General features: G+C 49.7%; 1 protein-coding gene across 2 annotated transcripts in view; it reads right to left on the bottom strand.

Annotated features, from left to right (window-relative positions):
- Positions 1-7,324, bottom strand: part of Shrm (shroom) — a 170,033-nt gene extending 162,709 nt beyond the window's left edge. The window contains exon 1 of one of the 2 annotated variants that reach the window (XM_031971991.2): positions 6,753-7,324. The gene's annotated coding sequence lies outside the window, so the exon portion shown is untranslated. The remainder of the gene's footprint in view (positions 1-6,752) is intronic. The other variant, XM_031971992.2, reaches the window with a different exon arrangement.
- Positions 7,325-27,376: the final 20,052 nt, after the last annotated feature.

Genomic DNA, 27,376 nt, shown 5'->3' with positions numbered 1-27,376 from the left:
GAACGACGAATTGGCAGGAAACACTTGCCGCGAATTATTCCGTCGGTCTTCGGCTATTTTACGCAATAAAACGATAAATATTCCCTCCGCGCCGGCTTTACGTTCCTATAACTCCGTTTTTTCGTCGCCGGGTGTGCTAACGCAGCTTTCCCCCCGCGGCCGCGGCGCGTCTCGAGCGGTGATAACAAGTTTCAGCATAAAACGGCGCCGCATTTTTCCAAGCCTGATCAATAAAATGCCACATTTTATCGCAACGGGTCGGAATGAATGAAACTTCTTCGGTCCGCGCGGAATATACCCTGAAGAAATAAAGCCGGCGTATAAAACTTCCAACTGGCCGATGTATCGGAGTGTAGCTAATTTGCCGCGTAACTGTATCGCGAGAGGAAAAAATTGATTATGAAGCCGGCGCGCGATAACTCTGGAGTGTCGTGTTTCGTTCGAGACGGAAAAATCGCGAGCCTCCGTGGTTAGAGCTGCCTAGGATCGGCAAGTCACTAATGATCCGGCCATTCGTCAAGCCGTATCTACCCGCGTTTAATACGTTAATATGAATTCGCGGCAGTGGTTGGCCGGCGCTGGTTCTCCCCCGGGTTTCGCCGGTAACGGGCACGCCGTAATGACCCCGCGGAAACCCGCGAGCTAGCGCCGTTGCATCGGGACACTGGAAAAAAAATCGGTTTGCCGGCAATTTTGCACGAGTGACCCGGAATGCGTCTAGCCTAACTTCGTGAGAGAACTGGAACGTGTGTGCCAGTCAAACTGGATCTTCGTTCGAGAGGCGATCGGTGAGAAGAGGTGCAACCGACAGAGCCAGAAACCTATATTTACCGCGGCGCAACTACCGCTGGCTCTCGCATAATCCACGAGAGAGCCCTCCCGCGCAACACTCTCTTGAGCAACAGCGACGTGCTCTTTCCGACGCGGTGCCGTTTCACCTATGCGCACACCGGCTGGCTTGGGAACACCTTTTTCCTTCGCCTAGACCCGAATCCTCTAATCCGCGAAATCCGTTGCTCCGAGATCACTTCGGATTTTCTCCAATGCATATACCCTACGCGCCCGAACGAAGATCATGCAGATGAAATTCCTGGACGACCTGAAAAACTCGTTCCGCTGGAAACGTCGAAGAATCGCACGAAGAATTTCTTTAGGAGCGTCACATTACCGAACACGGCACGCTTGCGTTTTTAAAGTAATACTTATTAATTCTTGCTTCGAGCGGTTTTCGTATCGATTGCCGGATTAAACAAAGCTATTACTCTTGCAGAATATGAAACAGGTATTCCTTGATTTTTATTCAAACGTTCTTCTGCACTAGTTGAGAAAGAAACATAGGTATATTATGGTGTTTGGACGATTCGGTGCTAGCTAATAGGTGTATCGTTCAGAACCTCAAAGATATTTGTATTTGTATAGTAGGTAAGCCTGGTAACTAATTCCAGCTTCCTCCTAAAGTCCATAAGAACGAACAATTGTCGAATTACACGAGAAAATCGTTTCGCTGTTCGAATTAGTTATTATAATTTTCCCAGCCAGTGGTATCTATAAGGTGTTGTTCTGTGTATCTCACGAATGTTCACGAGAGTTTCATTGTTAGGCGTGAGCGCGTATCCTGCGACGGAGCGTTAGAATCCACCTTTTAACACAATCTTATTAAATACGCGGGGAACTCGCTATACGAGTTATTTATTATCCACTCGTAAGTTTATACATGTGTAATAATCGTCCAATATACATATATAATCTGTAAGTGCTAGCAATAAAGAAATATCCTACAATACCGTAACTCGCTACAAGATTCCCCGCAACCAGCGAGGAAATTCAACAAGTATTACGAGCCGGAGTAACGTTCGGCCATTAAATTACGTATGCAGCGAATGATTGGTGAAACAGGTGCTTGAGTATTGATTTAGAAGCAACGACTCGTTAAATACGAAAGAAAAAGCGAAATTAATCAACGATAATGACGCTGAAAGCGATCGAGGAAATGCGATAATTTTGATTCGTCAAAAAAAAAGAAGAGAGCTTCCTTGCGTCTGTAAATCTCGCTGTCCAATTATGTAACTAACAATTGCATCGGCTCGGAGACACATGAAAAAAATGCAATTCCTTTTGAATCGCGAGCTTGCTTGCGCAATGCTCGTGCCACCATATTGAAACAATGCAAAACATTTCAATCACATCGGAACCGACGTGATTGCAATTTGTAACTGTACCCTTATATTCCCCGGGCAAATTCGTGCGATAGAGATTTGTCTAAAACAGAAAGTGAAAGGTGCAGCTTATGTAACCTCCCCTTTGACGTATTAATAATTATAATTTACGTTCAATGTAGCCTCTGCCGGCTATTTGTACGACTGTCTCTTCAGCGTCAGGAACCATCGAAGAGAATATATTCATTAGAGAAGACAAGCCTGTCTTATCTGCCAATAACTCTTCACCGCGTTATTTATTTAAAGAAACTCATGTTTAATTGTACACCGCTCTTTCGATTACAATGAATTACATTCAATTCAAAACCGCCGCAGGGCAAAACGCGTCAAATTATCTTCAATCATCTTCGTTAATCGAGCGCCCCATTCGGTTCATTAACACTTTCACTGGCACATCGTGATCGGGTGGCCAGGCGCTACTGTAAGAGAGAAAAAATCATTCCTGCAACGACACGTTAAGTCACAAGTAGACCACGGATGTTAATAATTTATAAGGTACTCGTCTAACGCGAGTATGCGGAACGCGAAGAATATTAAACATTAACCGAGAATTTCATGAATTCTATATTTTACATTTAAAATGTTCGTTCCATTTGGGTCACGATGATTTTGAGGAAAAAATTAAACGTATGTACGCGAAGATAACGAGTGCTGCCAGTCTAATTAACCTGGAAACCATTTTCTGGAATGTTATTGTACGGCCCATAAAAGCAGAGGCCGCTTATTATTAAGTTTTAACAAAGTCAAGATGACGAATCAAGATTTGCATGAAACTCTGTCACACGATAAATCCTTGCCCGCGTAAATTCCGCACCTTTAAGAGCAACAGTTTAACACCGCGAAAGTTTTATAGCCGTCAGCCCGACAGCCAGCGTGTTAAAAGGAATCCACCGTATACGGCGTTTCGAAGACGCGGACAGTTCTACTTTAGGTTCGCTGAATGATCGCGGACAACGTCGTTTCCCAGAAACGCTACATGCTCGGTTCATTGACGAATCTCGGGCGACTTGAAATCCGAAACCCCGTAAAAGAAAAACACGCCGGGCTCGTGTTGTGACCCGAATGTTTCCGAGATAAAGACACCGTATGCGGCACGAGATGAATGTGTGTACTGTTTACGTTGTGCCGCGACGCACGAGTTCTTTTTTACACGACCAGTCTGCGACCGTATGTGTTTAAAGGACCGTCGAAAGAGAGGCACACAATTCGTGTAGTACGTGGAACAGCGCCGCGAACGATGATTCTTCATGCGTTTACGTAAATACGATCGTATTCAAATTCGAAAATTCAAGGTGAATTACGATACACGATAACCGTGGAAATTAAAATATATAAAAATAATTGTTTCATTTTATGAATTGTAATAATTAATTTGTCATAGCTGAAAATAGATTACGAAAAATGGGAAAAAATCGTTTCTGTGGAATAGGAAAGATCCATTTTGAGTTTACAAACCCAGAAGTTACGATTACGCGCGAGTTGTATTGACCTTTGAGAAGCAAGTTTTCCTCGATTTAAAATTCAATCGATCCGAACGTCTCAAGTAACGTCTACCGTCGACGAGGATTGTACACAAGAAGTCGTGAGAACGCACGATATCACCGCAAACATTTACCGAGAATCGAGGAAACAAGTCGAGGATTACGCGGAGACGCGTGTTTGAACATCTAAACCGTCGGCGAGCGTGCGTAGAAGCGGGCAACGATTGAAACATTTCGCGAGCATTAAGCGCTTAAAATTCAGATTTTATCTGACCGTTTGTGTAAACCGCGCGGAAGAGATTGGTTTACCCTACTTTCGTCGCTTTCCATAACTTCCATAATTGCGGTAACAACCCGCATAAATTCTCTTTCCGTCTAGCAGCGGAACGAAAGAAAAAAGAAAATATGATTCTCGCTGCGCCGGCTATATTCCCTAGCCGATACATCATCCGTTTCATATACGCAATACGCCTCCGCCGTTTTTCAGCCCCTTTTCCTAGATACTTATAACGCCTTTCGGCGCGTAGAAACCATGAATCTCTCGTTTGAAGAAGCAGTCGTAAAATCGCCGGCGAGTTCAAAGTTGCGGCCGCGGCGGGTAGACGAGGCTTTCACTTTAATTCGTTCGCGAGAGGTCGCGACCCGGCTCGAATCGGTAATCCGATCGATATATTAGTTAATGGTAACTTAACAAGCGTGGCACTCGGACAGTCTATGGTTGGCAGAGGGGTTGGGGATACGTGCCGAGAGTTTTGCACGAGGCCATAATTAACAAGTGCGCGCCGGGTGGGGGACAAGCTACCTGTATCGATGACCGGCACGTGAAGGTTCCCCGTACCCAGCCGGTAGATCCTCTGGGTTTCTTAAAGGTAGTCATGATTCATTCATGAGACGCGGCTCCGATTCGATTGCATGCGCGGAACCGGCCTAGGGAAACGAGAGGAGGCACAATCGTAGGCAAGTTTTGTGATCCCTCCGCGTTTGCACCGTCGACCGCGGGGGGATGCGCGGGGCGCGTACAGAGGAGCCTCGCGGATAGCAATTTTTCACTCCATTCTACCGTCAAACTACACGATATTTGCCGTTCAGCCGCGGCCAGTAATTCCATTATACTTCTGCCATTAGCTCACAATGGCGTATTGAATCGGTTTAATTATTCGGTGCTCGGTTAGAGAGACCGAGCCGGGAGACTCGCTCGCCTCCTCCGTTCCCGATCGCACGAAAAACACCGACCGGCCTGGCTGGCTAGCGCTAATCCTCGAGCGTTGCACAAGATGCTATTCTCCGAGCGCTCGCGCCGCGTATAATACTGTACTCTACCCTCGAGGCGGCGTATTCCCGCGCCGCTCGAAAAACGATCGTGTCGAAACGCTGGAAAAGGAAGCAAGCGTCGACCTTCGACGCGAGGAAGAAGCTACCCACGGATTTATCGACGAAAAGGTCAAGGCACTCGGTGCGATGTATCGAGCGGATGTCAAGGCCGCCACGTATGGATACAACGCACGGGGAGCTTGAATATTTTTCTCTTTTCTCGAGGAACTCTATTGAAACGGATTTGCATGGGTGTAACTTATTAGTAAGATAAGGACGTGCATGCAAATTCGCTAATTGAGATACGGATTTATGCGAGAGCGAAGCGGACGCCATTTTTTATTTTCTGCGGTGGGAATTTTAGCTTTCAGTATTCGCTCACCGTACGTATGAAAAGATACTCATACTTCAAGCGCTCCGAAAAACGATTGAACTTTAAAGCGATGTGAAACCGGCGTTCGTATAATATAACTGGGAAATCGGGTTGTAATTATCAGAATTGGCAAAGTCGTTCCCCGAAACGCGTTATTATAAACAATCGCACGCGAAACGAGGGAAAGTGACACGGGGAACGGAACAACCGGCCGGGAAATGGTCGAGGTCCGTGCGTGAGAAAAACTTCCTGAGAATGTTTAGCGTGCTGTTAATGGCGAGTACATACAATCGGGGATGCGCGCAACTCGTGCCGCGATATCCCGTTGTGAGCTCGTTCTTGGTACACTAGCGTGGATGTTGAATCGCGCTACAACGCCGCACGAATACCGGAGGATCCGGTAGGGATCGTTATCTCGAGGCATTTCTCGCGCGAAAGAAGCACGGTCCGTTAAAATTAAGGAAGTCCCGACGTAAACAACGTACTCAATTTTTACTTCTAACGGTACACCTCGCCGTCACGCTTATTCCAGACCGAATTCTTCAAATACAAATTGTATTCAAATTTCGATTCAATTCAATGTCGATCCTACTTGTTCAGCTACAACATTTCGCCGTTCCCTTCAGAATAGAACATTCAAATCATTTTACTAAATAGATTCAAAGTATAAAAATTCCACAATTCCTCCAAATCATTGCTCGAAATAAAACGTGTAACATCCCCACGCAAACCGCAACTCTTCGCATTTCCACGCCGGCATAATCGACTTCGTTGTTGTCAAAGCTACAATCGACTCACGGGTTTTACGACCTACCTACGATCTACTCCAAAAGAACGCGTCGAATCCAAATGATCATTACCGCTAGCATTATCATAATGTTTGCCTAATTCCAGCGAGACGAAAGACCGAAGCGAGGATTACGTCGGTTCGTTACGCAACGACCGCATTTTCGTTCGCACGTGTAACGGCTCCGATTCGAGCCAAAGGAACGTACACCGAATGATCTTTGCCGGTCTCCTGCTACGTACGCACGGCGTTAGCGGCAAGAATCATTCGAACGGCGCGCCGCATGCGAACGAAAGAAAAAAACATGCAACGAAACGCGTTGAGGTCAGGCAGGTGCGGACCGGGTAACGGCAGGCTCGATTCGCGCGAATCAACTGAAAAAGGCCGAGTCCCCTTATACGCGCGCGTGTAGCCCGTAGCGTCTTGGTCCCGCGAGCTCGAGGAATTTGAAGGAGGCACGCAGACAGAGAAGAGAGGCGGTTAGCCTGTGCGCCACCTGGCAACTGACAGCTGCCGGCTCAGCGGCGGTGGCCGGGTCGCATTAGAAAAATCGAAAACGGGTAGGTGTGTGCGTGCATATCTACCTGTTAGTTCGCAGATTCCCACCTGTTGATTCAGCGGCGTCGCGGGTCCGGGTCGGCGCGTTGCTACGCAGGCCTGGCTCCGCGGTGAGCGAGCGTTATCCAGGATGACGACCGGTCCAAGCTCCGAGCGGAGGGCACACCAAGAGCGAGCGAGACGGCGAACTGGCTGGTTGATAACGTGACCGAGCGAGACGCAGACAGGAGCGACGACGAAGCACATCCACTAGTTACACGGCACAGCACGTTAACGCGCCGGCTTGCTTTAATCCTGCTGCCCCCGGCGGCCTGGCCACGTGAGAGATACGAGAGATACGAGAGACGATGCGGAACACGGCGGGAGGCGGTCGGGAGGGGGGCTGATGGCCGCTCGATAGAACCAGCGCGTTCACCGCGACAATGATGACATGGCTGGCGTTACGGTGGAAACGTCAGTGCGCGCGTACACAGCGTCCTTTTCAGCGTCTCGTGACACGGCCCGAAAGGACACCGTCGTCATAATTCTATCCGGGTCGTCGCGTCGTCGGAGGCGTCGATTACAAGGCGCGATCCGCGATCCACTGCGCGCGAGCGCTGACACACGACTGCGGCCGAAGGCGGTCGACGGCGTGGCCCGAGCCGCGCTCGCCGACTACCGCCGAGCAGGCTCGAGCCTGCACGAACCAGCACGAGCCCGGCCGAACCTAGAAGATGGAATGCACGCGGCGGAAATCAGGCGGGATCGGAATCGGGATCGAGCTTGGGTTCGCGCTCGGCCTCTCAGGATTGGGCTCGCTCGGACTCTCCGGTTCGAAGGCGATCCAAGGCAAACGACCGCTCTACCCCACTTCTTTCATTCCCCGCGCGACCCCCCCTGCTGGTCCCGCTCTCCCTACTGCTGCCTCCGCCGGCCGCTATAATCTATGTCTATTATCCTCCTCTCTGTGTTTCTTTATTCCCTGTACGCTTCGCTCTACGTCTCTTCTCTTCTTTCTTACTCTGTCCATCCCTCCCTCTGGCGTCCCGCCGCCTCCGCCACCGCCGGCGGCCAGCTCTCTTGTTCGCGATGTTGGTTTTCTGCTTTGTCGCGATAGGCACGAGGCGAAATTTGCGGCCGAGATAGGAGGTAATTAACGCGTTGTCCGCCGTTGTCGCGTCTGGACCCGGTACGCGTTTTTGCCGTCCCCCTGCTAGGCTTTCGTGATCGATTCTGTTTGTAATCGGGCATCGTGGATGCTGGTCGAACACTCCGTATATGCTACGGAGCTGCAACCTCCCGAGGATTTCGCGGTCATGCTTATTCGAGGAGAATATTAGTTTCTTTTTTGCGAAGAGCTTGCGGGTTGTGCGGTGATCTTTCGGTGATACTGGGGATGGTACTATTTCGATTTTAGGTCGTTTGAGATATTGCAGATAGTCGTTTTGTTGAAGTTCTCGGCGCACGGAGATCCAACTGTGTTTTTCTCAGTAGAATTCAGTTTGACGTGTGAATCCAGCGTACAATGTAGGACAATTCGTTTCTTTCGAGGTATCTTATTATTTTAGAGAGCAACTCGTCCGAGAGAAAGCAATTTATCTCCGCGGAGTCTCGGACCGCGGAGTAGGTGTAGCGGATTCGTTAAAACGGTCAGGAGGGAGACAAAAAGTCAACGCCTGCGACGTTCTTTCGTGTAACGTTTGTTTCGCGCAGCGACCCACGTCGCATTTGCATATCCCGGAATGTGAAATTGAAGATGATAAATAAGAGCAAAACTCACTTAATGGCGAAACCGGGTACCGCGGCGCGGGGTGGGACGTATAAAAATTCCTGGCGTATCGCGTACGCGCGACGCGATACGTTTCTTCTTGCGCTCCTCCTCCTTTTTTCTCTCTTACACCGTCAAATCGAATGTTATCGTTAATCACATCGGATCCCCGCGACGAAGATGAAGTGGCTCTCTGACGAATTTGCATTAGCGTCTCCGAGAGGTCCCGCGGTCGCAATTAGGACGCCCCGCCCCGTCGCCGACGATATTAAAATCACAGATCGAAAGCACTTCGATAGAAGCCGCGTTGATAAAAATGTTAATATACTTTTTGAAAGTTGACTGCGTCCTGATACTCGGGCCCCCATGGCGGCGCGCTAACACGGCTGTTATTTATACGTCTTTATTATTTCGAAAGGCCAATAATATTTCTAAACGGCGAATTAACGAACGTTACTCGCATCTAATCTCATAATCGCATCGTAAAGGACGACACCGTAGAAAGTTTCGCTCCCGTCGACGAAACCCGAAGTCGGCCGGTGACCATAAAACGAAATTCAACGATAACGGATTACCGGCCGGGCGTATACGCACGAATGTTTATCGTGGACATCGGTGGCCACGCCACAAAGCAGAGGTACACTTTCGATACCATAAAAATCGTGCCCCTGCTCCCGCCTGCCTCCCCTTCACCCACGCGTGTTCCCGTCCCATAAAATTCTGACTAAAACGCCGCATTCCCTCCCGTTTATTACATGTTTACGAGTATACTTACATAATGTCGCGTGTGTACACACCACGGGGACGCATAGCTTCGCGGGTCGCTTACAAATGTAATAAAAAGCGAGGAGAGAAAAAAAGGAGAAGGAAAAGAGAAAGAAGCAGATCGTCGATATCTCTTTACTTTAACTTTCGAAAATGCATACATGCATACGGATTAAAACGCGCTGTCGTCCGGGTAATGGACTCTCGAGATTCGCCTTAAAGTGCTTTGAAAGAGCGTGCCTGTTCCCTGCGACGACGCGGGGGATCAAGGTGAAAAATATGATCGGGCGCGAGCAATGATCGATACCCCATTAACTTTTCGCGGGAAGTTTTACTTTTTTTTTTTTGGTACCGTCTGTTGTTGCTACACCCACGCCATCTGCGTTCCCCTTGTTACCTCGCCAGTCCGGATGGAACGAGCACCGTAAATTCATTCGCAAACACCGGCCAGTTCTTCGACAGTGAGACGCTCCGTAGCGTCGCGTTGCCAGCCGTCTGCCTTGCCGTTTGTCAAGGTCAACGATTGCGACGCTGCCGGTTCGAGGTCGATTCAATGATCTGTGCTATTTAACCATTCCTAAATACTTGATGCTCGGATCATCGTCGATCGCGTTTCGCTTATGCCAGCTATCTTGCAGTGGTCGTATAGGCTTTAAAACTGCATACCAGTTTATGGAGGGAAAAACAGAAAAAAATCGAACCACCATCTTTTAATCGCTTCAAGTTTCGCTCGGTTCTTCTGACTGCGAGGATGTTGTCCCGTGGACTGTGATGTCAGGTGTAAGGAAAAAATGGACACTTAGGGACTGGCAATACCGGATGTGGGGACAAGGTAAACGCCATAAAAGGACCTGGGGGACAGTAGAAGGGGTACAATTATAGCGAAGTCGAGTGTTTTACGTAATAAAATGGAAACCTATAATATTATTCATTTAGAGCACTAGCACACTGTACTATGAGTTCGTATTTTATTATGTGAAAATATCCATATCCATGTGATGTTCTGCCATTTTTTAATAGCTTCACGACTTTAATTCCTGCCAGTGTCTCTACTCTTTGATATTTTGTTGGCTTAATGAGTAGAAAAGCCCATCGGTAGGACTTCGCCAGTATGATTCGTATAGAGAGATGTATCTCTATTAAACATGTCTTTCAGCGAACGAGCCACAGATTCGCTCACCGTGAAAGAAAGCGAAGGTATGCCGCGTTTGGCGTGTCAACGCGCGCTTGTATTCAAATCGCCGCTTTGCGTATCGATCCGTGCATTGTCTCTGCCTCCCTTGCAATACGTGTCACGCGTTCACCCAGCCCTCGGGCCCCCCTATGCTGCCGCGAAGACACTGGGGACACGGTTTTCTCGTTAATCACCGTGATTACGTTGTTTTTCGCGTGGCGCAATCAGCCAGGAAAGGCGCCTTTGTGTCCTGCTGACCGGATCGAGCTGCCCGAGAGTGAAGCAGCATTGCTAAATTTGGGATCTCCGTGGAACGATTGTGCAACGTGACCCGTTTTCAGCTGAGTTTGGGTGTTCACCGCTCTAAGAACCTGATTTACAAATATATTCCGTTCCGAGATTTAATATGTAGCGAAGGATTTGGTGTATCTGTGTGTTCTGACCTAGAAAAGAAACCTTTGTTTGCCTCAAAAAGATTACTTAGGCCCCACTGGCGAAACGCCGATTATGTTTTGGTTGCAAATGGAAGTAAAAGGATATTATACCTTAAATTCTGGGGTTGCGGTTCGTGTTTCTTTCTATTTTTTTTCTTTGGAAAGTCCAATTCTTAGATGAAACAGCGTCTGATATACCCTGAGGCTTAATCTGGATATAACATTTATCAGATGCTATTTAACTGCAACGTTAGCATAATATCCTTTTTGCGATGACGTGGCTAATGAATATTTCACTCAACATTTCTACATTTATTTCATTAGACGCGAGGGAAGCGTGAAGCTGTTTTGTCGAGTGGAAATTTCAATACAAATGGAACATTTCACGTTTATTTCTTGTGAAAGTCCGAAGGCGGTTCTTGATTTTTATTGATTTTGATGTGAACACATTTAACCGCTTTCAAGATTCCTGGCTTACGCCATATATCGATTAATGGTCCCGTATGAAAGCACGGTTTCTTCTAAAAATGTCCAATGCCACGAGAGAAACATTAAATCACTTTGACGCCGCGCGGATCACTCCGCGAAATTTGATTTATATTCCATACGCGAGGATGCAATTTATGTTCCCTTGACTAATATGCTCGGTACATGCCGCGATTATCAAAAATAAAACTACAATCGTGATTTATTGCTCGTTTCGCTTCACTCGGTTTATCGGCCCTCCCTACCCTCCTCGACCACCGCGTTCGTGTTCCGCGGCGCGCGCATTGTCTAATCCCGACGATTGTTGTTTTGACATCCATTAAACGTCAATCCGGCTCGCACAATTTGCCAGCCACGACAGCGCGTTCCAATGACGCGCGATTTTTCAACGGCACGCGGGACGCTCGATAAAACTCGCGTTACGACGTCGGTCATTTGATATCTAATCGCGTTAAATTAATCCTATTCTCTGTAGACCGATCGCAAAGACGTAACGTGACGTAAAGTTAAGTGATCATAAATCATGGACCATGTGCATTGTCTTCTTGCTCTTTTCCCGTCGGAATTGCGCCACGTAGAAGACGTTCTACTTTCGAATCTATGGCTAAAAATTATTCAATCTTTATACCATAGGACATTCCATTAACTGCAATATGTGAGAAACTTGAACCTTTAATTGACACAATAATATCGGTTTCTTAAAAGCCTTCCCTATATCCGTGCTCGCTATGCAGCAACTTAATAATGTTGTATTAGATAATATCTCCAAGAGAAATGATTTATTTCGATATTTATTAAAAAGCGTATTAACAAATCCTTAATCCTTTAAATATTCCTAAACGACAAGCGGTGAAGTACTGATTATAAAATTCACCAGTTCGTTAGGGTTCAAATTACGTAAAGCTATATTAGAAATACAAAAAAATTGATTAGATACTTGAAATTAATTAAACATATCAAGCTACTTCTTTTACACAGGTAAACCGATTTGTTAGTATTATATATTCCTTGCGCCCAAAATTTTATTCTGCCTTAGTTTCATTAGCGATACCATTCGCCGAGCAGCAGTAATTTGATATCGAATTTTCTTATGGTAATTAGGGATGGAAGGAAGGAAGAAAGAAAGAAAGAGGGTAGAGAAAGAGAAAGCATGCTCGCAGGCCGTAGCGCTGATTGCGAGAGACACGCAACAATCGCTGCAATTGACCGCGTAATAGAAACGCGTTATGCAGTCTACGGCAGGGGCCGGTAGGATACCGGTCGACCTTGAGAATGGACATGATTCCTTAACGTGCGTTTTCCCTTTTACGGAAGGGTTCCGCGTTCGCGTAATTGCCGCGCTATATTGCTCGGTCGGCGAAATTTCAGCAGGCAATACCTCCAAAACGGCAACCATGCGGCTCTTCCTTTTTCCCTCTTTAACACGTTAACTACATGTTTCACGTTCGATAATCTTGCGTCCGATCTGTCCATCATTTTGATTGAGAACATTTTTCACTATTACCTTGCAACATCCATTAATCCCTTTTAGATGGTGTATCAATAAGTACTCCACTTTGTTCCGTTAAATTCAGAAGCCATCGGTGTTTCAGTAACGTGCACATGTATTTCTCAATATTCGCGGTTTTCTTCGAAAAAGAGAATTATTCGATCGTACCTATTGAATTCAAAATGCAATAGAAATTAAGGCGTTAAAGGCAATAGTGGATTATTCATTGGTACACCTAACCAAGACCTGTTTCAAGAATGTACTCGTCTGAAATTTAACTTTCGATACAACCACTCGCATCTTCTCTTCTGACAATCGGCAACGACGCTAGAAAGAGGTCTCCTCGACGCAAATAAAGCCTAAAGCGGACACGGTTCTCTTGCAGCTACAAGTTAAACCCTCCCGTTGAACGCGAGAGCTTCGTAATCTCGTTGCAGGAACGGCAAAGCGATCATGACAGATCGATTGTCCCACTTCGTGTCCGGATACGCGCGCTCCCAGAAACGGAGCGCCGCGAAATCGGCGCTAACGCGGAAAAGTCTTCGTCGTCGGCAGATCGGTCGAAGGCAAAGTGCCGTGAGATCGATCGATAGATCGATCCGGCGAGCGCGAGTTTGCCCGAGATCGGGACAGGGCGAGGCGGCGTGAGAGACAGACCGGCCACGGGATCCATCGGGATCCGATACCATACACTTTTTTATGGTAAATAGATGAAAGTCCACGGGCAGAGGCCCGGCGCAACGTGCAACGAGCCCGGCGTGTATGCTAACGAAATGCAAATACGTCGGATCTGCATAATTCGCTGGAGGATTTCTCTCTGTTTCGCATGCCGTTGTCTTCGGCCGAGCCACCCGGCTTACGCGACCGTCGTCGATCCCCGAGGTGTCGTTCTTTATTACTCGCGGCACGAGCGACAGCGACACTGCCAGGTTTCCGCGGAAGCGATCACGGAAGAGTTCCAGGCGTCCCCCGTACACACGAGCCACGAAACGAAAGTTTTGGCTTGCGCCGGAGCGGTTCGAGGAAAACCGGTCGAATTTCCGAGAAAATCGATGAGACCAAGATGCGAGCAGGTAGACGGGAAAGCGGATCCCCGTCGGGGACAGTGAAAGAATGGGCCCGGCGCGCCGGTATCGCAGGATCGGTGCAGGTATGCGCAGGTATCGGAATTCCTGGAACGGGCCTGGTGGGTAAGATGGATACCTTCGACAGAGGGAATTAGCGAGTTCGTCGCGAAAGGTAACATTTATTAGTCGGGTACGTGATCGAGCATAAGTTCCGTCGAATGGAATCGTGTTCAATAATGCGTGGCTACAAGCCCATCGAACATTATGCACGCTCAGAGGAGGGGGGAACGGGTTGCAGCCGGGGACGCGGTGCACGCGGATATAACGGGCGTACGAGCCCGTTGATTCGAGAATGACGGATATAAATAATCGTCCGATCAGGCCCAATCGAAGAGGGATTTACCGTGATTTATCTTTCCGCGCGTCGTTCCGGCCGATCGGCGTATAACTTTCCGGCGGATTGTAGGGTAGCTTAATTGACACGTCATCTCTTTTCGTGTTACACGGGGAACCATTCGTCTTTGCCCCCTCCGCCGGTCCACGCGTCGGCCTTAAATCAATTCCGGCCACGGACAAATTACCAAAAAGAATTAATGGCTTCGTCGCCGGCCCTAATTGGCCCGAAATCATGCGAACAGGTCCGCGACCGAAGGGAACCGACGAAGATCCCCCCGGCGCCGCTTCCATCGGTGCCCTTTTCGACGCGGGGCGGCGGGGGATCCGCCCTTGCCTGATTTTATCGACCGGTTTAAGTACATTCTGCGCCCACGCGAAATTAATAGACGATTCTTTCGCCGGGCTCCTCTAGGAAACCTCGCGCTCGCGCGCGGGCATAACCTTTGCCTTTCTTTCGTGCAACGCCGTGTTCCGCGCGTGGGCGGACGAATGAATGAAACTACCCACACGCTGACAATGAAGCGCTTTTGCTAATCTAACGCTAACTCATCGTGGGGTGGAGCAGAGATTGCGAAACTCCGGCGTGATTGCTTCGCGTTGTCGGACGCGCGAGAGATATACGGAAAGAAAGCGAAATTTTTGTCCGGGGAAATTGAAATATCGAACCGTCATGCGGTCGAAACGAATTTCGTCGAGAAACACGATAAACTGGTTACGCAAAGATTCATATTTTAAATAGAAATAGACTGGAAATTTGAAACGATTTTTGGAATTGAAATTCATGTCGAGCATACCAGGTGTAGGCTGCATATTTCCTTAACAATACGTTTTTTCAAACTATTTTTTCAGTCGGTCGCAAAAAGGTCGTGAAATTTCTGCGCCCGTTTAATATAGGCAGGCGCATTCCAGGTGCTCGTGTTTCAAGGCTCCTCGCTCGTTCCGAGCGAATGAAGCATAGAAATAAAGAGCGCTCGCCGTGATCTCCGCGCGTTAATTAACGAGCCGGGGTGGAAATCGTGGCGTCCACGGGGAGGGAATTAATATTCCCCCGGAGCAGCCAATTTATATCGTGTTTTCATTCCGTATGCATGGAAAGCCGGGGATCGCCACGAGGTTTGTAAAATCAGTTACACGCACGCGTTCGGTTTAATGCGCGGTGACCGAGTTCGCAGGAGAGCGGCCGCGCCGTCACGCATGCGACGAAACTGCGGAGGGGCCCTTCGGAGCTCACGCACGCAGACACGTTTTTTTTTTTCCAGCGCGCTCCTCTCGCCGCCTCATAATTAATACGACGCCGCGCGCTGGGCACCGAGTCGCTTGTAGCCGCGGTGACGAAAAACTTCCTCGCGATGCCTGGAGATATCGTGTTGATTCGATTAATATGTACCCCACCGATCGTGTCGACGCGGCCGGGACTTGAAACTCCTGTGGGCGGCCTGACACGGCCGGTCAAATTAATACGATTTCCGAGAGGACTGCGAATCTCCGCCAGGAACGGTGATAAATTGCCCGCGAGATAAGCCGGGACAGTTACACGCGCGTGTAACGTTAAGGAAACGCGCGACTCGATTGAATCCTGAGACCATTGTATGCGAGAGCCCGTCGTCGTTCTTTACAAAAGAATACCGTCGAGGAATTTCCGTCGAGCCTCGAAAAATCGCTCATTCGGCAGACGTAACCGCCAAATAGCTCAACCAATGATTCTGCTCGAACCCCCGTCAAGGATTTTGTCCTTCGACACTGCAGACAGTGAACGGGTTGACCGCCTCAGTTTCTCCAGCTTGTACTGTTTAATTTCGCGCTCCACTGCCTCGATTGCTTTCTTCAGGTCGTTCCTCATATTCATCCTCCTTTCCATCTCCAGCAGCTCCGGCCTGAATCGACGAAACCTCAATGACACGGGGCCGAGCAAGCGTCCGCTGATCGAACGGAAGGATCTTACTGTGCTACCAACAGCCCGGCTTCGACCTTTTTCTCGTTAAACTCGACCCGCAGTTCTTTCAGCTTTAGCCGAGCCTTGTTCGCGCGCTCGCGGATCCTCGTGCTCCTGTTGCGGCGAGCCGTCAGCCGTTCCTGCTCGAACTCTATGTCCTCCACTAGGCAAACTTCTTTTTCTTTGTATTGAGCGACGCCGTTCACCGTCTCAGCGATTCTATTCGTAATTGGATATGTCAGCGTATACATGTAATGTGATAAGGATCTTCTTAGCGAGAAGGTTCCATTGATTTGGAAGTTTATTTTAATGCGTTGTCACGTCAGTCTAACTGTTGTAGGAGACAATGTAAACAATCGAACATACTTGGTACGCAACTTCTCCAGTTCTTGATCTCGCTCGTCCAACTTATCGTTGTAACTCATATTAGCTGCATAGAGCGCCTCGTAATCCATTGTGGTCATTCCTTCCCCCAATGTCTCCACGCCTTTTAGTCGAGCCCTGAGATCCTCGAGATAATGCCGAAGAAGTATGTAATTCTTCCGATCCTGAGCTAAGATCTTGGCACGCGCTTGCTATCGCGAAAGAGGTCGATAATGACTCAGTACGCCGCAGAGATTTAATCGGTACGGTTATCGTCAAATAAGCGACACCTGTCGATGCGTCAAGGTGTTCATCATCTTATCCGTGACCTTCTTGCCGGTTTTCTCGAAGACGAGACCTACGGCCACATCCTTCTCACGATCTAGAAGCTCGCGAAAGGTCTCCTCGGTCTCGATACGTATCGATTGAACTTTTTCGATGTAATTCTGCATTTCGAACATTAGCTCGTTCTGTTGTGTTTGTATATCGTCGATCTGCATCTTGTACTTGCGCAGAGCCTCTTTGTATATCTCCTCCAATTCCTCATTATCTTTCGTGGGATCCGCGGGCGTCATCTTTTGTTGAACCTACACGAACTATCGGATTTCTAACGAGAACTTATTCGATGAAGTATTATTCGAATTTAGTAACGAATATACGAGAGGTTATCGCAGGTTCAACGATCACTTCAGCCTGACCTGCTTCATGATTCGGACCACCCAAAGCTCCAGCAGCTTATTTTTCCGACGTAAATCGCTCAGTTCGGAGTTCAATTCTCTTAACCTGTCAATAAGTGCCTCTCGGTCGCCAGCTGTCTGTCGTAGGAAAGGGGAAGACTTTTAATATTATTTCAAACGGAATTCCACTATGCTTTTGCAAGGGTTAAGACGGTATCATTATGAAATTTCGTATAACTATCACAAACTGTGCAAACTCAATTATTATTTATAAAAATTCCATTGTTTCAGTCGTGTTCGGATGAAATCAATTTATCTTAACCCGTCACAAAGACTTGCCCATAAGGAGACTCCAAGGCAGCGGGAGCGTCACACCAGAAAACCGTTTTATTATTTACATCGCTTCTATTTACAATAAGAATCGGAGCCATTATGTGCAAATCCGCGGATTAAAGTATCGGTGGACACGGCGAGAAGCCGGGGCCTTAGAACCTTAGAATCTTAATGTATCACGAAGGTCGTGAGGAATAGCAACTCCACGGGCAGAACGAGAGAGAATGACAGGTTTATGCGCACCTCTGCAGGTAACTCGACGAGCACGTGATCGGATTCCTCTACCTGTCGCGCTTCCTCCAACTTTTCCGCGGAGATCGCCGGGGAAAGTGGTATCTCCTCCTCACCTACTTCTTCCCCTTCGTAAAATGACTCCCCGTACTTTTCACCTTCGAGACTGTGGTCCGAAGGCAGATACCAATCGACTTCATCATCTACAGGTCCCTTTACTTTTTCAGGTTCCTTTTCCTCGTCCTCCCCATGTTCCTCCACCTCATCGCTGTCGTAATTTCCTTCTCGTTTTCCACCCGCAAAATCAAAGATTTTATTGTAACTAAAGTGGACGACCTAGATGGGAGTAAAATATCCACAATAAATAGAACAGTACTAAAAGAAGAATCAGTAGATCCCCATTATCCGAATAATCCGATCATCTAACTAGTCTTATCCTTCGAAAAATTTAGACACAATTCTACACGATGTATCTACACGATCGTCTGTTTCCTAGAGACTCGTCAAACCCAACGCTAACCAACCTCATCCCAACCACATTCCGTCATGCCTTTACCTGTTCATCTTCGTATCGTTCCTCTTCCGTATCTTCGCGAATATCTTCGTAGCCGCTCGCGGCCATGTCGCGGACAGGTCCGAGGGCGGGCGAGAAAAGCTCCGACGGACGGGATCCGGAGGTGTCGACGAACAGGATGGAAAAGGTGGCATCTGAATGCGGCCGGCGGTGCGCGGGAGGGAAGGGAAACAGCTGCGGGACGGAGGAAACAGTCGAACGAATTCGCGGCGGCCGGATCGACGCCTCCTCGCGAAGGCCTCGGGCCGCATGCGGTCGACCTTGAAGATCGAAGATGATCCTCCCTCCGGAGAGTGCGCACCGCGGCCTCTCGGCACGGTTGTTTAACTGCGGCACGCAGAAAGAGCGGGGCATGGCGGAAAAGTTCTACGCAGGACGTCGATTAAACCGCTGCGAGCTACCGGACACCGTCGGCGCGGATGCACGGCGTGTGCATCCTGCGGCGCGCAGGCTATGATTTCATCTCTATGTGCTTTATTCCGAGCCGGGCCCCCGGTCTCCGCGGGCTGATGTATGAAAAGTTTATTTATGGGGGACGTGGCTCGTTCGATCACGCAAGGGGCCCGGCGTGACGGGAGAACACTGGCCGGGCCTGAAACCCGAGTATCTTTCTTTCGTCGGACGTTAAACGGCGAGGAATTAATAACCGGCCGCAGCGGCGTGTCCGCTGCGAAAAAGTCCACGGCCCGGCCGTAACCACTGTCGCTTTCACGGCGATTCTTTCACGGTGATTGTTTCACGCCGGGAAAACAGAGGATTCGGCGTGGCAAATGGACGCGTCGGCCGGCACATCCCCGTCTTCGGTTTCCTTTGATTCGCCAGTTCCGATCCTCCCGCGATTTATCGTGCGAACGATCTTCCCCGTTTTCAGGGAGAGATCTTCTTGATAAATCGCCGCGTTCACCGGACACACCGGAGAGATGGGAGATTTAGGGAGGTCGCTGCCTCCTTCGTTGTTTGGTCCCGCGTGAGCGGTGTATTATCCGCGTTTCCCGCGGCCGGATGATGTAGCGCCTGAATCGAAAACATCACTGGGGTGGTGCCTCGGTACATAGGTCGTATCATTATATTCTTCCCGGGTTTCAAGATTAACGCGTCACGCGCGGCGAACCGCGTTTACACAAAACTCATCAAACACCCTCGCGATCTCCTCTGCGCGAGCACTACGGGAATTATTAATCTATTGTCCGAGGGGTCGTCAAGTACGCGCGCGAAGGTCGAAGAATGCCACGGTGAACATGTAATATAATTCGCGGCCATCTTCGCGGCCAAAGCGCGGTAATCGCGGGTAACATTTGCTGCCAGGAATTCCGCGCGAAAAGTGTCGCGTTCAGCTTCGGCGTCCGAAAAAACCGGTGGAAGGCCGTCCGGCGGATCCGGTCCCAGTTATACCCCAAAAATTACTATTTCCCTAAGGATTATCAGTGCAGTCCGCGTTTATCGAACGATCCTTTTGCAGAGTCCGACGAAGGGAACGCGGAGAACAACGAGGAGGCGCGTGCATTCGACCAATACCGCTCTTTGCTTTACGGACGTGGCCCTGCGGGGATTAGATCTCGTGAAAACGAAGAAGGGAAGAGGAACAAGGCAGCCCGCGGAGAGAGAGAACGGAAGAGAGGGAGAAAAAGAGAGAAAGAAGGAGAGTGGGGTACTTGAGGCCGCGTGGGCCGCCAAGACTGCATTCCTGTAGGATCAAGGATCCCTGCTCGCGTCGCGTATGTGTACGTACCTTCCGTACGTGTCCCTGTGCGGTGGATACGCGCGCGTAACCGTGTGTACCCGTGCCTCGTTCCTGTATGTACGGTTGCACAGTCGCACACGCACTCCCCCGTCACGAGCGTACACACGCGAGTTGGTGCACGAGCGGTCGAAGGGACTCGCCCGTGTGGTTCGATTGTCAGTATCGAATCCCCGCGGCCTTTTTCTCGATATACGTGCCGCGCGCCGCTTGCTAGGTAAGAAACAAGTTTTTATATATCGATGACACTGACGTACCAATTTCCTGAGTTCCAGTTCCCGAATCTTTTACGGCCGCCGGACAGGCCCGGGCAAAATTTATTGGCCGCTCGGCGAACCTCTCGTGCACCGATTGCACGCCGGTACACCGAAGCCTCCGATACAGACAGATAAAATAAAACTCCGAACACGGATCGATCGATTTAAGGGGAGCCTTATTAAACCTTATGCTACGAGTGAATTAGCTACGTCGGTACATTGATGTAGAAATTACTTTGTCACGATGCGTGAATTAACATTAGCGTACTGTGTTTCGTCGGGTTCGTGTTCAACAAAGTAACAACTAGATACGATATTATAACGCAAAATGGTAGGAAAAGGAATGTCTTCTAGATACCATTATACGCTAGAAGTAACGGGCACCGCGACAGAAGTTTCAAAATGATCACGGCAACGAGTCGACTAGGCGTACATTAACAATATATACCGAAGACGCAGAATAGAGGCAGCTAAAAAGTGGTTTAGAGCCGAAGAAGGTGTCGCGATGGCCAAGTTCACCGGAATGCTCTAGGAATCCGCGAAGACGTGGAATCGAGGGGAAGACGGAGGCTCGCTTTCCCATTTCGCGGCAACCGGCGCGGCGGATGGCGCGCGAGCGTGGAAAGAGTGGCCAGAGGCTGTGCACGCGGCAGCATGGCCAGGCGGCAGGCCGTTCGTTGGCCTTTCCTCGGATTTGATTTCCTTTCGAATCCACGGTGTATTCCTGGCTCGTCCGTGCAGGCTGCGGCGATGGAAACTGGACTGACTGGCTTTAACGGCGCGTCTTAAGCTCATGTCGGTGCCGGGACGTGGCCGCGCGTGTTGCCTGTGCGTGCGGGACGGACGGTGCCCGGCGGAGAAGTGGTGTGCGGACGAGAGAGTCCCCCGAGAATGCAAGCGCGTCGAATCGTCGTGCGTCAAATAGAACGCGACGAGAGAAGCTGCAGCCCGCAGATACCATTGTGGCCGGTTGCATAAACCCGCCATCTTGGTATCCTCAAGGACGCGCATCGAATCCTAAGGTCAACGCACCCGACTCACATCGGGTGCCCTCCACCTCCTCCGCTTCGTCGTCGACTTCTTCTTCTTCTGGACATCTTCTCGTTCCCTCTCCGTCTCTCACCGTCGTCCGCTCTCCTTCTCCGTCGCTCCGACTCTGTTCCCGCTCTCGCCGGCTCTGCTTTCCTCCTCGTTTCTCTCCCTTCTCTTGCTCTTTCTCGCGGTCGGGCCGGAGAATCTCATCTGGCCACGAGCGGGATGTCACTGCCATTAATCCCGCCGATACGGCCCTGGCCAGGGTCGAACGGAGCCTCGAGCCGCCTTCCTCATTTTCTTCATCTTCTTCTTCTTCTCCTTCTCGTCCTCCTCCTCCACCTCCGCCTCTTCCTTCTCCTTCCATGCCTCCTCCTACCTTCGATCCTACGACCTCCACCTCTCGTACAGAATGATAAACGCAGGATATTCCGCGAGCAGCATCCCCGTATAAAGTACTAGGTCGTTAGAGGCAGCATTTAATCTCGCGCAAAAACGCGCCGGGAAGAGGACTGGGGCTGATTAGAGGGGGACGGGAAGCTGGAACGGCCGACCGGTCGCGACATCCCGGCTTTTCGACCGTGTACGTCGAACACCTACGACCTCTGTAGGAGGAGAACGTGTCCGGCGTCCCGTTCGAGAAAGAAACACTCTTATAGGGCGACGTGCGCTCTCCCCTCGTTGCCCCTCGCAGCCACGATCGGCGGCCGTCGCGTTCCAAGCTTTCACGACGAGCCGAGATCGCGCTGCAAATCTTGTCCAGGAAGTCCCAACGGGATCAGAAACGAAATTTTAGTGCCGCGCGGATCGCGCGCCGCGGCTGGAAACGGCTCGGCGTTTATTTTACGTAAGCGCACCTCCACGGAAGGGGGGCGCGGGGGCAAGCAATAAAACCCGGGAACACGCGAACGGCCGAAACCCCGAACGAGCCCGCGGCACCGTCAAGGGCAGCGAGCCACGAAGGGTCTCGGGTGTCGGTGACCCTTTATCGGGAGAACCGTCCTAAGGTCGGCCAATGGGATTGTCCGGGGTTGACGGGACGGCGTTAAAGCCGTCGGAGTAGCCGCGTCGGGGACAGGTAAATCCTGGTGGCCTGGGTAAGCACGGGCGTAAAACGAACGAGACGAAAAATCAGAAGCCGAGAAGGAAGAGCGGTGGCAAAAAGAGAGAGAGAGAGGGGGAGAGAGAGAGAGAAAGGGGGGGGGGGGGAGAAGGAGAAAAGAAAAGAGGAGAAAAGAAGCTGGGTGGACGTCCAGCGAGAGCTGACCCCGGCCATCTTGGCCCGCGGGGTTATTCTATTTATATCTGAGCCTTAGCTATATTTAGCTCGGGAGAGCCTGCAGGAAAGCGGACGTCGGGCGGAGAGAGTTTAAGGGCGGCCGCCAAGAGAGACAGAGAAAGAAGAAGAAAGACAGAGAGAGAGGGAGAGAGACCGTTTGTGCATGTGTACGGAGTGCAGACCGCGGACACGGGCGTGGAAGGGCCTGGATCGGCAAGGGAAGGGAAAGCTGGCCCCGGACTTCGGAAGAGATGGGAAGATGCGTAAGTCGGCCGGCGTAAATGTATCGGTAACCTAACGAATACATTAACGCTCCGAATCCGGCTATCTCGCGCACCGCTGGGACCAGGCCCGTAACACCGCGCCGCGCGCGAGGTTTTATCCGCGTCTCCCCGTGAAACACGCACGAACACAAGGACCTCGCACCTGCGCGCATAAGTAGGCGCAGTCGGGCCCCCGACATATTCTATCCTATCCAGCGAGCCGGAGTCGTCGTGAATAAACGCGTGAGAATACGTCGTTACTTAAAAGGCAGCGTGTCTCTTTTCCCTTTCTTCCTTTTTTTCTCGTTTTTCGTTATTTACTTTCGTTCTTTTCCGAGTTCGACGGGAGCGCGGAACAGATAGGCACGAATATACACGTGACTGAGCTATACGCGCGCCTGACAGCTATAGCACCCTCCGGCGTCGTACGTTGCATTGACGTGGATACATACCGAGACGTCCGCCTCCGATTGTACGATATTCCCCTGGTTTATAGAGCGGCACGCGAGACGCGTAATACGTACGCCAGCTGGAACGACCCGAGTCATTGTTTATGTAACCACCAGGCATTAATAAAACACCAAGCGGGTACGAGCGTGAAGCGTGCGTTTCGTAGGCTCCCGTGACTGCATTTTTTTTTGTTTGTTCTCCGCGCGCGATACGTCGATGCTCGGTGGCTCGAGTTGAATGTTATCGGTACGGACGGTTGTCGATCACTTTGTCAACTCGATGTGATAGAATGTCACAGGCGGATTCTTGAGCAGCTTTCGTCATCCGGAAAAGAAAGTGCTAGGATCTGAATCCTGCGTTGGACGCTGCTCGACGTATATTTTGGTAACATTAGGAAGACCACAATGTCTTCATAATTTCGATGAAATTTATAAAACCGTGTTCTAATCACCCTTTTGCGTGACTTGCGTTGTTCTCAGATACCGCGACATTACTGTTATCTATTGATAAAGATGAGAAAATCATTTAGCCAATAGAATATGAATCACTCGTCTTCTAAGAAGTAGGACCGTACTAGATAAGATCTTCGTGTACGATTACAGATGTAAACCTACGTATAACCTTCGAGGTCATCATAAATAGTGAAACATCGATCACTCGGTTCTATTTTCATTGAAATCGAGTCGTTGAACGTTATCGATCTAAAACAGTTGTTGATCGCTTTGTCAATTCGGTGTGACAGAGTGTCTACGGTCACGAGCGCATTCTTGGGTTACTTTCATCATCGAGAAAAGAAAGTAGATAGTAAAACCAAACTTCTATCTTCAAAGTTGTACAGTGTGCCTATCAAAGCATTCACTTGCAAAGAAAAGTCACACCGCGAACTTTTCAAATCAGATCCAAATATACATTACCTTAAACAATCAAATCAACATTACATTAAAGTACGACTAAAAGAAAACATGATTATCGCATTTCCATCGAAATTAACGCGCACCGACCACAGAAAGCTTACACTACTCCAGATCGAGATCCATAGCCTTGGAGGTTATCGAGAGCTAACGAACCACCCGATCACCCGGTTCTATTTCCATTTGAAATCGATCTGTCGTTGAGCGTTATCGATCTAGAACGGTTGTCGATCACTCCGTCGTCCGGGCCGCGGCTACGAGGATATCGAGGCTGAGAGGCGTGTCTCCCGGCGTCACTTTCATCGTCACGAAAGAGAAGTGTCCCCGAAATTCCACGATGCACGCTGAAAGTCAACGGAGCAGAAACCGGGGGAGCCCGCGATAGACAGTTGGCCGTCTCCGGGGCGGCAATATACCCGTGTCGGGCTATCGAGGTTATCGCGGTCTCCGCCGTAAATTCAGGGCCCAACAACCCTGCCGGTCCCGGCTTTCTCTCTCGCGCGGCCGTTCGCTTTCTCCCCGGTCTCCGTCTGGCGCACGGCCGGGGTCCGACGAACTCTACCCGGCCGCATCGGTATTTCGCGTTCGCGCGGGCCCCTGCGCGGAACAGATCCCTCTCTCGTTCCCCCGGGTACGTGCAGCATCAAGAAGGGGCCTTATACGAAGGACGAGCATGAAGACAACCATATATCCCGGACGTACATACTGGCCGCATACCAGTCGTGGACACTTACAACCGGCGCAAGGGAGCTGGCGTCTTACTATGGTCGTGATGACCGGACATTCGCGGGGGCACCGGTGGAACTGCCGCGTTAAATCATCCTAGCCGAGAGTGGTTTCATCCCGAGGACTATGAAAGGAGCGTCGATACGTATCTGAAACGAGGGGGGCGGTTTTCTCCGCTGTTTATACGAGCTGGTTATGAAGCCTCCGTAGAAAAACACGCGCCGAGGAGTGGGAGGGACGAACGGAAACGAAGAAGTCAATTTCGAAGAGTCTTGCGTAATAACGAGTAACGATATTATATTAGGGGGCAGATTTATTGGTGTCCCCAAGGTTATTGCCTCCCCTTCTATCCGGTAACTCCTGCTGAAGCTGTCTGACCTCGGGGGCGCCAGTATTTCTGATCACCGACGCGCGGGTAGAGGCGGCCGTGTGCGTCGTTAAAAGTATTCCGGGGGAAGAGAATACTTTTATAATGCCTAAAGGTCAAGTAGGATGCACCAAAGGGCCCTGTGCACTTTTATCTGCGGCGGCTGTACGTGTCGTCTTACACGATAAATTAAACCGTACACGTTGAAATCGGACGTCACAGCTCAGCGTTTCCTCCCGGAGGAAGTCGTCGAAAAGCTGGCGCGGCAGGAAGCGGACCCTAAAAATCGCGACTGCTCCCCGCGGCGAGCTTCGCCGATGGAAATTGTACGATACCGTCGCCGCGCGGATTCCGCGTGTACCGTTCGCGGACCGCTGCCAGCGAAATCAAAAGGCCGGCGAGCCTCGTGTTTGATAATTTCGTTGAATGAATCGGCATTAAAGGCGTAACGCGTGTGTAAGTACACGCGTCGGCATTTTGTGCGGACAGTGACTAGGCCGAGGTAGTTGGCCAGAAACAATTCGAGCGACTGATGGCCAGCAAAAGTAAAACTGTAGTACAAGGCGTGTACGTTCTTTCTGGAGGAACTGGTCAAAGAATATTTTAGTAAGTCGTGCTAGGCCTTCTTTCTAATTTACTTTTCACGTTAAAAATGAACACGTATTAGTGTCATTAATAAGACTTTCCTCATGTTTGACTTTATCCCGTTTTACTAAGGCCATCTTACAAGGGAGTATATTAAACGAATATTAAACATGCTTCATAATTCTCTTTTCAGAACCCGGCTGATTATCATCGGGCCGGAAAGGACGCGTCTCTTGTAGAAGCTTCGAATTGCTTGTGACAGCACTGTCAAAAAGGATCAATCAACTAAAAGACCATTTGAAGACTGAGTGATTTTCTGACGCAGGTAAGCCTCTATCATAGACACAGTACAATGAAAGTGTCGAAAATTGATTATCATGTAACATTAATTACAAACAGTGAAATTATATGTCAATAAGGAATGGAAAGAAATGATCTCCTAGACACACAGTAGTTGATTAAGTTTCCAACCAGGAATATAGTTTAAGGGAATATTCTGAGCAATAACAATTCGGTGGGGTAGAGACCCTGATGAGTTCACAAGCTGTAGACATTGTTAATTCTACAAAAGAAACCCTCGATCCACCTGTCGGACGTAAACCCCACCTGTAACATCGCTTCCCACGTAACGCATTAGGCAGTCCGTCTCGTTAAGTCCACGAAACGATCAAGTTTTCAATTATTCTATCCCTTAAAGACGAACAAAGAAGGGGCTAGTCGCAGTGGGTACGTCGACAAATTAAATTAATCTCCCCGCGCATCTGCGGTCGCCACGGTACGGAGAGATGACTCTGTGGTTTTTGCGCCGGCCACGGTAAATCGTTGTCCTCCACCATCGTTCTTTTCCAACCGCATTAACAGGATTTAATTAGAATTTTCACTCACCTTCTGCGACGTTGCCGACCCTGCTCGTGTGTCTCGTTCAGCGAGTGCCTCCGACGATCGCGATTTCGTTTCTTCAGGGACTTCCCCTCGCTCCCGTAGATAGGCCCGCCCCTCGTCAAAGTTCCAAGGTCGCTCAAGGTGGTCTTCTCGTGATGGTTCACGCTGTTAGATCGTTGTCGATCGTGGCCTTGAGGCTTCACAGAATTCCCGTGGCCGGTCTTCCGAGCGCCGTTGTAAGCATGGCGGCCGTGTTCCCTTGGCAGGCTGCAGTAAAGATTTTGTGAGGTGTAGACAGTCCTGCCGAAGGGCTTCTCGCCGCCAGAACCTTCTACAAGGTTTCCGTTTGCTTTCAGAGTCGAGGAAGTGTCCTGGGTCACTTTTGAGCCGCCGCCCAAATGATCGCGCAGCCATTTTCCCAATCCCCCGCCGCCACCGCCGCCGCCTCCATTTTGAACTTCGTGGGTCATAGAGAAATCGGCGTTCTTGCT

This window comes from Nomia melanderi, chromosome 7, assembly GCF_051020985.1.
Source record: "Nomia melanderi isolate GNS246 chromosome 7, iyNomMela1, whole genome shotgun sequence".
Taxonomy (NCBI): domain Eukaryota; kingdom Metazoa; phylum Arthropoda; class Insecta; order Hymenoptera; family Halictidae; genus Nomia; species Nomia melanderi.
Note: the sequence above shows the minus strand (reverse complement) of the source record. Positions and strands in the feature narration are given on the sequence as shown.